The 13,376-nt window shown below is 34.6% G+C and overlaps 1 protein-coding gene across 1 annotated transcript in view; it reads left to right on the top strand.

The window, feature by feature from the left end:
• Positions 1-13,376, top strand: part of TBX20 (T-box transcription factor 20) — a 54,056-nt gene that overhangs the window by 33,623 nt on the left and 7,057 nt on the right. The window lies entirely within an intron of this gene.

Here is a 13,376-nt window from a genome sequence, read left to right on the forward strand (position 1 = left end):
TGCTAAGGAATTAGAAAATACTTTTACCAGTATTTCCCAGGTTTGCATTTTAAAATGGCAAAATAATATGATATTTGAAATGGGTAAGAAGAGAGTACTCAGATTTTGAGTAGGTAAAATGTGAGCCTGCGCCTCTCAGAACCTTCCCTCCGGCGACAGTCTGCTCTCAGGTTGAAGGGTGCGCACGCGTGCGCACTTGAAGGTAGTAAATCCAACGAGTTCATATTCCTACTTTCCACTTAAATTCAGGATGATAAGGTTTTAACTTAACCTCTTTGACCTTACACCGATATCTCTTTCCTCTCATGCTGAGAATCGAGTCTCAATAACACTGAAATGATAGAATATTCCTTCATTACTCTTTTTCTTTATTTCACAGTATACACACGCACCGTAATCTCAGACTATGCTTATCCACATACCTCCAAAAATGTGGCAACTAAAAATAGTTAAAAATCTTTTTTGTGGTTCTTTTTGTCTTCAGTGTAGCTTCTACCAGAGACTCTACGAGAGTATTTTAGGGTTTTCCCCCCCCTTTTTATTTTCCTACCAGAGTGTTTTAAAGTCATTTGGAATCATTCTTCCAAATGTAGTTATGAACTAACCCAGTGATATACATTTAGGTTCATTTGTTTCATTGTATTTTCTATATTTTGGAATTTAAAAACATACAGTTTTCTTATCCGATTATTTAATAAATGATTTACATAATTTCAAGACAAATCTACAGAACATGGTTTATTCAAAGTCAAATATAGATTCTATCCCCATTCTCTCCACCTTATTTCTTTCCTCTCCTGTAGATAACCATTAAAAAAAAGTATTGTTTACCTTTTCATTGGGTTTCTAATATAAGAGGATACATGTTATGTATTCATCTTCCCCCTTTTCTTAGGTACATTTTAACATACTCTACATGGTTCACCTTGTTTTTTTTTTGCATAACAATGTACATTAACATTATGCATATGAACATCGGTGCTATGTGAGAATATAATATATGTAATATATATTTACATGTTTGGGTTCAGTTGTGTCATATTGTTTTGTTATATTTAAATAGATATGCATATATTTTGTATAAATCATCTTTTACTTTGGGGCCTATTTTACTAACAACCTTTTTCTTTTGGGGACTACTTAATAACTAGCAAGGTTTTTACTCTTGTTCTAATGTTTATCTTTACCCCAATATCTTTTAAAAACTCCTACTCCCCCACTTTCTAATTTTCTATAAGTCCCCCACTGTGAACAATGTTGAAATTAACTAGTAGCTTCTTTTTTCTGCTTCCTACTTTCCCTCTTTTTAAGCATCTGACTTGAAGTCATATCCCTTTAACCCCAGTTAATAAATATAACCAATGACCTTATTCTACTCATCATCTTCCCCCGCCCTTCTCCACTAATTTTTGAGAATTACACTTCATCTACTTGTCAGAGTTGTAGTCATTACATATTGTATTCTTTCTTATAACCATGGTTTAGGCTTAGTGCTACAAGTAAATACACATCTAATGCCCACTAATGCTTCCTTTTTTTCCCCTAAAACTTTATTGGGGAATGGCCAAGGTCATTGTTTACACATTGCTTTCGTGCTACAATGGCATAGTTGATTCTTTTAGGGAGGGCACAGCTCACAGTGGCCCATGTGGGATCAAAATGGCAACCTTGGGGTCATCAGCACCATGCTCTAACCAACTGAACTAACTGGTCACCACCCCCTAATGTTTCATATATCACTGTCTTTCCAGCCATTTTGGTTGTCTGAAGCTCACTCACTACTAGATTCCTCAAGAAAGTCTTGTGGGACCAATATTCCTTGTTTTTTGCATGATCATGACCATTTTTCTGTGGCCTTTATTTGCAAAAGTCATTTTGACTTGCTATACCATCCTTGCCTCGCTTTTCTTTCCTGCCGTATTTTAAACATGGTGTTACTTCATTGTCTCCTGGAATAAAGTGGCTGCCAAACTCGGATGACCATCTAATATTCTTTTCCATGTAGGTGACTTAGTTTTTTTTTCCAGAATGACCAAAAGAGTTCCTTCTTTTGCTTTTGTTCTTATTGTCCTTGATCAAAGGGCAGAGAGGGATCCCTAGTTTCCAGAGGACGATTGTCTGGACTTGCTGCCTCCCTGTTTTTTTCACTCTTCGATGATGTAAGGGACAGCAGGTGGCATCAGTCCTCTGAAACATTGTGCATTTGTTCCTTTTCTACCATATGCTCGCCTATGTTCAGCAGTTCTTGGAGTCCAACCCAAGACTTTAAATCCTAGTGAGCTTCCCCATGGAAACATTTTCAAATTGTCAAACATTCTGCTGATAACTTTAGAGGCAGAGAGGAGGAGATTCATGGGTGAAATGAAATGTGAGGATTATGTGGGTTTCCCTTCTCTCTGTCATGGGTGCCATCCAGACAGCTGGTACTTGCACCATTTTGGTGGACTGGGCAGGAGCGTGGAATGGATGTCATGCCCAGTACTCTCTCTAGATGTCCAATAGCAGAGGCGTTTCTTTAAAAATCCTCCTCTACCTTTGAATGTTGGACATGTTTCTCACTTTTTTTCTTAAGGTTCGGTCTAGAATGAGACTTTCTGCAGTACACTTTTGTGCCCTTGGTTCACCTCTCCTCTCTGATCTCACCCTCCCCTACTGAGGACATCTGCTGGTATCTAAGCGCTCTGGGTAGCTTTGGAAAAAGTGAAAACTCTGACATTCAGGGATCCTGAAGAAGTCATGTATGTCGTGAACTGATGAGTCCAGCCTAATAACTGTTGCCAAATTAGCCAATAACGTACGTTCTCACATCACTCTTATAGTCTATCTTTAGAAGAAAACCAGTAAAATAGATTTGGCAAAGGAGAGAAATTTATATATAATACACACACACACACACACACACACACACTATAGTGGCTGAGAAAATAGATTAAACTTCAGCCTAGTGAACAGTGAAATGGTTATAGCTCATAACTTAGTTTGCTAATTTTGTTAATCTTTCAAAAATACAGCCATATTTGAGTTTTATGGAGACTCTTACAAAGTAGATTAGGTAGTTAGTGCCTGTAATAAAGTAAAAGTGAAATATTATTTCAATGAAATCTACAACACCCCCCCCCAAAAAAAAAAAAAAAACCAAAAAGCAAAACACCCTGCATGTTAAGGGCAGTCACTACATGAGAGGCAAGCTACTTGAAAGTAACAGCACTAAAGGTAGCAAATGGCAAAAGCTAATAACGATGGTCCCTGCCCTTTGGAACGGCCCCTGCTCCCATGGCCCATGGTGTTCCCCCACCCCCAGGACCCACATTCTGTAGTGGGAGCCACAGAGCAGGCCACAGCCATGAGCTGCATCAGCTCTGCTTAGAGGCACAGCCTCAGGAATACGACGTGACTCAGAATGGAGACAGAAATCAAGGAGCTTAAAATTGAATTGGATTATTGAGCAACATATAATATCCAAACCTTGTATAGATAAAAATAACTTTATTTTAAATTATTGGTATATAGTTTATTCTATCTGAAATACAAATTAAGACATAAGAAGACTACTTTTATTTATATTATGCATATTAAAGTGTGCCCTGAGATTTTATATAAACTTACAAAAGAAATTTAAAATTAGCTTTCTAGGGAGTACTTATTTATGAGGCTGGAATGATTTGGGGAGCCACCCAGTTTATCTCTGTCAATGAGGCAGTGAGGTCCCAAAAAGGGCAAGTGATTTACCCGAACCACACAATTAGTTAGCTGACAATTTGGGGTTAGAACTCAGGGCTCTTTGCAGCTAGTACTGGACTTCTCCAAAATAGCTATTTTTAATTTTTACTTTTGTTTATATATTTATAGATTTTTAAATTGTTAGACCCATAATGAATATTAGATTAGAGATCATCTAATCCAGGCGGCCAGTTCCCCACCGCACTCTCATTGTATAGAAGAAATCAACGCCCAGGAACAGTTAAGGAATAAAGGAATCGGACCACACAGCTTAGGAAAGAAACTAAGAAACTTGTTTTTGTTTTTTTTTTAATGTTTTTTTAATCCTCTCCAAGGAAGATAGACTTAGTTTAAGAGCCTGCATGCATAAAATGAAAGCAATTTTGTTTGGTAATTGGATTAAAGTCTGCTTTTATATAAATCTATTAATTTAATAAATTAAAATAATCTGTTAACAACCACAAAAAAAGGGGGGATGGCTTTTAATGGAACTAAATTTTTTTTTCAATTATAGAAGTAGTCACTACAAAATTCCTTTAACTAGCAAGCCATGTTTTTGCACTTAAAATGTTAGTCATTTATCGACAGCTCCTGAAAAGGAGCACTTACGTTACAAAACTGTCAAACAAACCAGTGAGTCTGACAGTTAGACTGGCAGAGTTTTTCACAATTAACTTATAGTTGTAAATTACCCTCCTTTTTTTTGGTTCTTGTGTTTGTCCTTTTGTGTATGAAGGATATTTGTTCCCTGCCTCAAAATTTACTAAAGTTTATTTAGAGGCTGAGTAATGTGTCCTTTGCATGAGACCTTTCTCCTATTTTGTCACAGCCACAAAAGGTAGAACACCATACATAATAGTGTTTGTTTTATTTAGTGGTATAGTTTACTTATTTAAGTTGCTAATGATAATTTAAAAGCAGAAATGTATACTACTACAAAAAGAAAAGTCGGTAAGGCTAAGTTAAATAAATGAAAATAAACTAAAGTCGAAAAGCTCTTTAAAAGATTACAGATATTTTGTTTTTCCAAATTGGATTGCATAATAAATTTCAGTTCTCAAATTAAAATTAATGATTTATAATACATTTCAAATTGTATTATCTAAAGTCTTCATTTATTAAGTACTTTGTGGAAGCTACAATTATTGATATATTATCTTCCCGTAATTTATAACATTATCTGCATCAATCTTTAGAAAAATATTGTGACAAGGAGTTATTTACAAAGGCCCAGTTAGACATGATGTAAACATGAGCAACTAGATGTACAAGAACAACTTTAAATATTTTGTTTCCTATAAATTAGATATGATTTTACTGGAGTTGACATTTCCTCTGAACAGTTTTTATTTTTCAGGTCTATATTTAGGAGAAAAAGTTAAAATGTATATTGAATTAACATTTACGTTTTATTTCATTTCCTTTCTAACATGTATATTATAGGATGGTTTCAATGAAACATGGCAAATTATAGCAACTGGGAGGCTCTGTTTCATCCGAAATGATTATGATTATGTATCCGGCTTTAGGAACACATGATACTGATACTAAAGAGTAACAATGATAATTTAATTTTGTTATCTGTAAACATTTATTGAGCACTTATTATATTCCAAGTACCCATATCAGCTCTGTATGTATATTAATCCATTAAATCTTAATAATAACCCTAAGAACTGGATCATATTAATATCCTCATTTTACAGATGACAAAACAGGCGTGGAGAAGTGAAGTAATATGCCCACAGGCACACAACTAGCAAGTGGCAGAGCTAGGGCTTGAGCTGAACAGGTTCCATCCAGCAAACATGGTCCTGACTGCTAAGCTAGGCCAGCGGAAGCAGCATCACCTGGACACACGCTTGAAATCACATTTTCAGGCCACACCTCAGACTGATGAAATCAGAAACTCTAGGGTGGGGCCTTACAGTCTGAGTTTTGACAAGCCCTCCAGGTAATTCTGATGCACACTGTCTGCTTGGGCTGCTATAATAAAAATGCCACAGACTGAGTGGCTTAAACAACAGACATTTATTTCTCCCAGTTCTGGAATCTGAGAAGTCCAAAATCAAGGTGCCAGCAGATTCAGTGTTTGTTGGGGACCAGTTTCCTGGTTCCTAAGCAGCCATCTTTTCATTGTATTCTCACATTGCTGAAAAGCAGAAAGCCAAAGCAAGCTCCTCTGTCTGTTTTTATAAGGGCATCAATCCCATTTATGAGGGCTCCACCATCCAGACCTAATTATCTACAAAAACCCACCTCCTAATACTATCACATTGGGAGTTAAGATTTCAACATGTGAATTGCGGGTGGGGGTACAAACGTTCAGTCCGTGACACACACTCAAGTTAGAGAACCAATACCTAGATAGGGAAAGCATGGTTCTCTCCCTTGTTCAGAGGTCACCGGTATAGGAGTGCAGACAATCATGCAAACATATAATTTCCATCAGTCTAGTAAGTGCAATCAAAGAGGAATATATTAGGTACGGTGGTGGTACAAAGGAGAATGTGAGGGAAAAAGAAGGCTTTGATTTTTCAGCACTGAGAATTTTCACTCTTCTTTCAAAGACAGAGGAAGGGCAGTCAGTTCCAAAACTGATAGGGTCTGTTGGTTTTGCTTATTTAGAGTGTGAACAAATAGTTCAAATGACTTCAAATGGTTCTGAACATTCTGGCGGGATCAACGTAAGCGTTGTAGCTGCTACACTCTTATCTTACCCACCTTCTGGCTGTGATGGCGCCTCTCACATGTCATCTATTATTCTTGGAATTGATGGTTACAAAACAGTCAGAAAAAATCGCTTAGAGATACCTAAGGTAATGATGTACCGTTTTTGCCTAGAAAAATAATTTAGTCTTAGATATTAGAAAGGCTGACCTTCATTAATGGTACCCATTTTATTTATCTATTAAATCGAAAGTAAGTCTACTAAAACTACCACCTCTAGCTTTGGGATATGATAGCACTGAGTATTACAAGGCACTGTCATAGCTTCTATTACATAAATCACTTAACCCGTTAGGTGAGTCGTCCCTTATTTTTTCAGGGTACAGTATTTTAGAAATCTTCCCAATAAGCTTCCAGGCTAAACAAATTCTTTGCACTTTTCATTTTGCTGGAAACAGGGATTAGACAATAAGTAAACAACATGGGCTGTCTACTCTTTGTAACATCTTTGAAGAGATGGCCCTGATATGCACCACTGTTTTCAATCACTTAAAAGGCAATAATTCAATTATGCCATCCTTCATATAAGAACTGCCATTGCTTTCAGTTCACTCCCAGACCTGACGCAAGTAAATCACTTTGATAAAAGCCCTTTTTTCTCCTTCCTAGAGCCGAGAATACGTAATGATACCTAACCAGCGATCTACCAAGGACAAAATGAGTATAACGTACTTCTTATAGTACATTATAGAAAAGCAAAATATTTCACAAGGCAGTGATACATTGTGTTGTTTGGAACGTGATTGTTCCTGTGGGTGTATATGAAAGATGTTTAAATTATTTTACATAAGGGCACTTTCAGAGCAAATACTACACTCTGCTTTTGAACTGAAATGCTTGAATTGAGCAGCTTATGTGCCTAGGATGGAAAGAGGAATACATCTTAGCAATACATAACCTGAGCCCATTGATGGAAATTCCTTTATGACTATATGAAGAGAAAATGCTTTCTAGGGTATTTAAGCAAGTTCCTTACTCATGTGAAAATAACTACCTGGTCATTTTCTAAGTTCATCTTACATATTAACAGTATGACACAGGGCTCAGACTAAAAGGATATCATCAGCTTGAATATATGCTGTATTATTAAGGGTTGCTCATCTCACTTGACTTTTTCTTAATGACCCAGGCTACCCACAAAGATAGTCACTTTCTAATATTGTAGTGAAGTAAGTCCTTGAGTAAGTGACATCAGCTGTTAAGGCTGTGGGGTTCCAAAATTAACAGAATGTGGGCATAGAAAGGTTAAAATAGATGGCAATTGGCAAATTGATTAATTAGGATCCATGTCACGCCAAACCATCCTTTCTGTTAACTTCTGCATTTAATATATTTACTGGTGTCTCCTAGTAAATCATAAAAATATTTTCATTTCAATGAGTCTAACTCAAGAGATTCAACAAGTCTGTTCAAGGGAGTTTTAAAGACAGGTTACACTTTTGAACAAGTGTTACAGACTCACTAAAGCTTAACATTTTATGGCATGTGATAGATATAATTTTATAATGGAACTGCAAGTAACACTCTGGTCAAGTTCTCTGACTTTAGCGTTCAATCACTGAGAAAAATCCTCCTGTTTGGATCACATTATTCTGATTTAGGATTATTCAGATGGGTAGAATAAATTGGAGAAAATTATAATCTAAGAGAATGAAATATTTTTACCTGCTGTAGATATGCTTTTACAGGGCACTAATATTTACTGAGTATCTCCTGTGTGCCAGACACTATTTTGGGCAATTCAAATGCCTTATGTCATTTAATCCTCATAGTTACAGTTATTATCAGCATTCCCTGCTTTATTTTTATTTTTCCACAGCACTATCATCTAATATGCTGCATATTTCTCTTATTGTCTCTCTCTTCCCTCTAGCCTCCTCTCTCATTACTCAGGGATTATTATGTTTCATTTACTGCTACCTCCTACTGCAATTCCTAGAATAGTGCCTTGTTCCTAATAGATACTCAATTATTTCCAAGACCAAATTATTTCCAAGTAACTTAACTATGCGTGTACTCATATATCCTAGAACAAATCTCAATAATATTTATAGTAATACAAAAATGTATAGCCCACAACAATATAAAATCCACAGTGTGTAGCATCCAATTGAAAATGACCACACATGCAAAGAAGTAGAAAAACAGGATCTGTAATGAGGCAATAAATTAATCAATTGAAAATAACTCCTGACACAAATATTATAATTAACAGTAAGGACATTTAAACAGTTATTATAACTGTAATATAGATATATATGCAAAAAATTAAGTAGCGACAGGAAAGATGTCCAAAAGATCCAAATCAAAATTCTAAAGGTGAAAACTACAATATACACATAGTCCTCAACATAAAATGTGGTTATGTCCCAATAAACCAACCATAAATTGAAAATATCATAAGTTGAAAATGCATATAATAACCTAACCTACCAAACATTATAACTTAGCTTAGTTTACCTTAAACGTGCTCAGAGCACGATATCCAAAAGATGCTGGCTGTGCAGTCACTGCAGAGTATTAGTTGTTTACCCTTGGGATCACGTGCTGACTGGGAGCTGCTGCTTGCTACCACTGCCCAGCATCACAAAAGTATTGCCCCACATATCATTAGCCTGGGAAACGATCAAAATTCAAAATTTGAAATACACTTTCTATTGAATGTATATCACTTTCACACCATCATAAAGCTGAAAAATCCTAAGTTGAACCATTGTAAATCGGGGACCAACTGTATACAATGAAAGATACACTGGATGGGATTAATATCAGATTAGATATTGCTGATGATACGATTAGTGAACTTGAAGATATAACAATAGAAACTATCCAAAATAAAATACAGAGAGTAAAGGTATATATTTTAATGCAGAGTATCAGTGAGTAGTTCTCGGAAAACTTTAAGCAGTCTAATATATGTGTAATTGGAACCCATAAGAGGTGGATGGGGGAAGAATTATATTTGAAGAAATGATATCCAAAATGTTTCCAAATTTAATGACAACTAAAAACACACAATGCTTAGAGGCCCAACAACCTCAAGTTCAAGAAGCATGAAGTAATAACACCAAGACGCATGATCATCAAATTGCTCAAAACCAGTGAGGAAGAAAAAATATTGAAAGAAGCCAGGGTATTGAAGACATCTTCCATAAGAGGAACACAGATAAGGATGACAGATTTCTTGTCAGAAACAAAGTAAACATGGAGACAACGGAGCAACATTTTTTTAAGTACTGAAAGAATAAAAGTCTGTCACCCTAAAAGTCTATATCCACCAAAAATATCTTTAAGTAACAAAAAGCAAACAAAATAAAAACTTTTTCAGATGTACAAAAGCTAAAAGAATTCACCACCAGCAAACTTCACTACAGTTAGGTTAAAGGAAGTCCTTCTGGTAGAAGGAAAAATGGTATCAGATGTCAATCTAGATCTGCATACAGGAATGGAGAGCAGTGATAATAGTACCGACTTGGATAAGTAGATCAGTTTTTTTCATATTATTTAAATCTTTTAAAAAGAGAATTAACTGTTTTATCAAAATAATGTAGTGTGAGGTTTATGTAAAATGTTTGATAAGAATGGTACAAAGGTTGGAAGGGGTAAATGAAAGTATATTATTATGAGAGTCTTACACTATACTTGAAGTGATATAATATCATTTGAAATTAGATTACGATAAGTTAATGATATTTACTATAAATGCTAAGGCAACCACTAAAATAACAAAAGAAAGTTATAGCTAGTAAACCAACAAAGGATATGAAGTGGAATCATAAAAAATAATTAATGCAAAAGAAAGCAAAAAGGAGGAAAAGGGTAAAGAACAAGTGAGCAAGATAATTGACTTCAACCTAATCATGACAAGTCACATTAAATATAAAAGCACTAAATCCTCAATTAGAAGGCAAAGATTGCCAGTTTGGATTAAAAAGCAAAACCCAAATTATGCTGCCTACAGAAAACCTACAAGAAGGGCACTTTGTACATAAAGACGCAAGTTGGACATAAAGCAATGAAAAAAGTATTCCATGTTAACACTAATCAAAAGAAGACTGGAGTTGCTATAGTAATCCCACAGATTTCAGAGCAAAGAATGTTATCAAGGATAAAGTAGATCATTTCATACAATAAAGAATTTAATTCATCAGGAGAACATATAATCATACATGTTTAAGTACCTAATAATAGAGCTCCAAAGTACACAAAGCAAGACTGGCAGAACTGCAAAGAGAAATGACAAATAGATAATTATAGTTAGAGATTTCAGTATCTCTCCATTAAGTGATAGAGCAGGTAGACAGAAAATAAGTAAATGTATAGAAGATTTGAACAACACTGTCAACCAGCTCAACTAATAGACATTTATAAAACACTCCATCCAACATTAGAAGAATATACTTTCTTTCAAGTGCACACAGAACACTTATTAAGCTAGACCATACTCTGTGCCCCAAACCAGTCCCAATAAATTTAAAGACATTCAAGTCATACAAAGTATGTTCTCTGTTCACTGTGGAATTATGTTAAATATCAAAGACAGGAACATATCTGGAAAATTCCCAAATATTTGGAAACTAAATAACATGTGTCTAAATAACCCATGGAACAAGGAGACATCAAAAAGCAAATTAGAAAATATTTTAACTGAAAATACAACATATAAAAACTTGTAGGATGCTGCTAAAACATTACCTAGCGAAAATTTATAGTGCTATATCCCTACTTTAGAAATGAAGGAAGATCTCAAGTCAATGACCTCAGCTTCCATCTCAAGAAACTAGGAAAAGAAGAGCAAATGAAATCCAAAGTAAGTAGGAGAAAAGAAATAATAAATATCAGAGTAGAAACCAATTGAGTACAGAACAAGAAAACAATAGAAAAATCAGTGGGACGAAAAGCAGAAAAGATTAATAAAAATGACAGTTCTCTAGCTAAGCTGATCAGGAAAAAAGGAAAAGAAATACAAATTACCATTATCAGGAATGAGAGAATTAATATCACTACAGTGAATAATATCATTTTACTTCTACAAAGACTGAAAGGAAGGATAATAAAGCAATATTATGAACACTTATGTTTATAATTTCAATAATTTAGTTAAAATGGACAAATTCTTAACAAACGTAAACTACCAAAGTTCATTCAAGAAGAAAGATAATCTGATAGCTTTTAATTTGTAGTTAAAAGCCTTTCCACAAAGAAAACCCCAGGCCCAGGTAGTTTCACTTGTGAATTGTACCAAACATTTAAGGAAGAAATAATAACAATTTTACTCAAAATCTTCTAGAAAATTAAAGAGAAGGGGCTATTTCCCAACTAATTCTATGAGATCAGCATTATTAGAAAAGACATTACTATAGAAAAGAGAACTATACACCAGTGTCCCTCATAAATATAGGTGGAAAAATTCTAAACAAAAATTTTTAAGAAATAGAATCCAAAAAAGGATAATATATCATGGCTAGGGGTTAGCTCAGGAATGCAAGGTTGGTTTAACATTTGAAATTTAATCAATATAATTGACTATATTAACAAACTAAAAAAAGGAAAACAATGTGATCATCTCAGTAGACACAGCAAAGCATTTAACAAAATTCAACTTTAAAAATGCTCAGAAAACTAGGAATACAAGAGAACCTCTTCAGTCTGAAAAAGGACATCTACAAAAAATGCTAGAGATAATCTATCTAATGGTGAGAGTCTGAATGCTTTCTCTGAGATAAAGAACAAATCAGGGATGCCCACTCTTACCATTGCTAACTTGACACCAAACAAATAGTTCTAGCTATTGCAATAAGGCAGGAAAAATAAACAAAAGTCATCATGATTGAAAAGAAAGATGTAAAAACCATCTCTGTTCACAGGCATCTTGATTATCTATGTAGGAAATGCAAATCTACAACAAAAAGCTACCAACAAAAATAAGTATTTTTAGCAATTCACAGGATACATGATTAATGTACAAAAATAAATGTATTTCTGTGTACTAACAAGAACAATCAAATTAAAATTAAAAAGCAATATTTACTATAACATGAAATATTTAGGGATAAATCTAGCAAAAGATACGTAAGACCTATACAACTTAAAACTACAAAAACATTGCTGAGAGAAATTAAAGAAGACTTCCATAAGTGGAAGGATATACGGGTTCATGGATTGAAAGACTTAATTTTATTAAGATGTCAATTCACCACAAATTGATCTATAGATTTGACACAATTCTGATCAAAATTCTATAGGCCTTTTTTTGGTAGAAATTCACAAATTAATTCCAAATTTCCAATGGAAATGCAAAGGAGCTAGAATAGCCAAAACAACTTTGAAAAATAAAAATAAAATGGAATACTAATACTACCTAATTTTAAAACTTTTACTGCAGCTACAGTAATCAGAACAGTGTAATTTTGGTGTCAAGATCCACATGTATATCAATAGAACAGAATATAGAGTCTAGCTGTTAGGCCCACCCATATATGGACAATTGATCTTGACAATGAAGCAATGATAATTCAGTGGAGAAGGGGTAGTCTTCTCAACCAATAGAGCTGGAATAATTGGATATCTATAAGCAAAACAGTGAACTTGAATAGTTGCTAGAATTAATTTTTCTTTTAGGCATACCCATAAGTCCTCATTCGCTCTCTATCTAATATGACAAAATGCTTTCATGTGTGTTGAGTATACAAGCTTTCTAGAATAGCAAGTTCACTATGAATTAGTATTTTTCACAGGTAAAGTCTGTATATCTATGTGAAATGTTGACAAGTGTTACATTTTGGAAAGGTATGACATTTTATTTGCTTTCCTTGTCCCCTCAATATGAAATCTGGTGTTTGCTTTGTCCTTCTTCATTCAATACATTTTTCTTTTGCTCCTTTCTTTGTCCTTTGTGCTTGGTTCATTTGACATTGGTCTCTAGG

The sequence above is a fragment of the Hipposideros armiger genome, unplaced genomic scaffold, assembly GCF_001890085.2.
Source record: "Hipposideros armiger isolate ML-2016 unplaced genomic scaffold, ASM189008v1 scaffold_244, whole genome shotgun sequence".
NCBI classification, from domain to species: domain Eukaryota; kingdom Metazoa; phylum Chordata; class Mammalia; order Chiroptera; family Hipposideridae; genus Hipposideros; species Hipposideros armiger.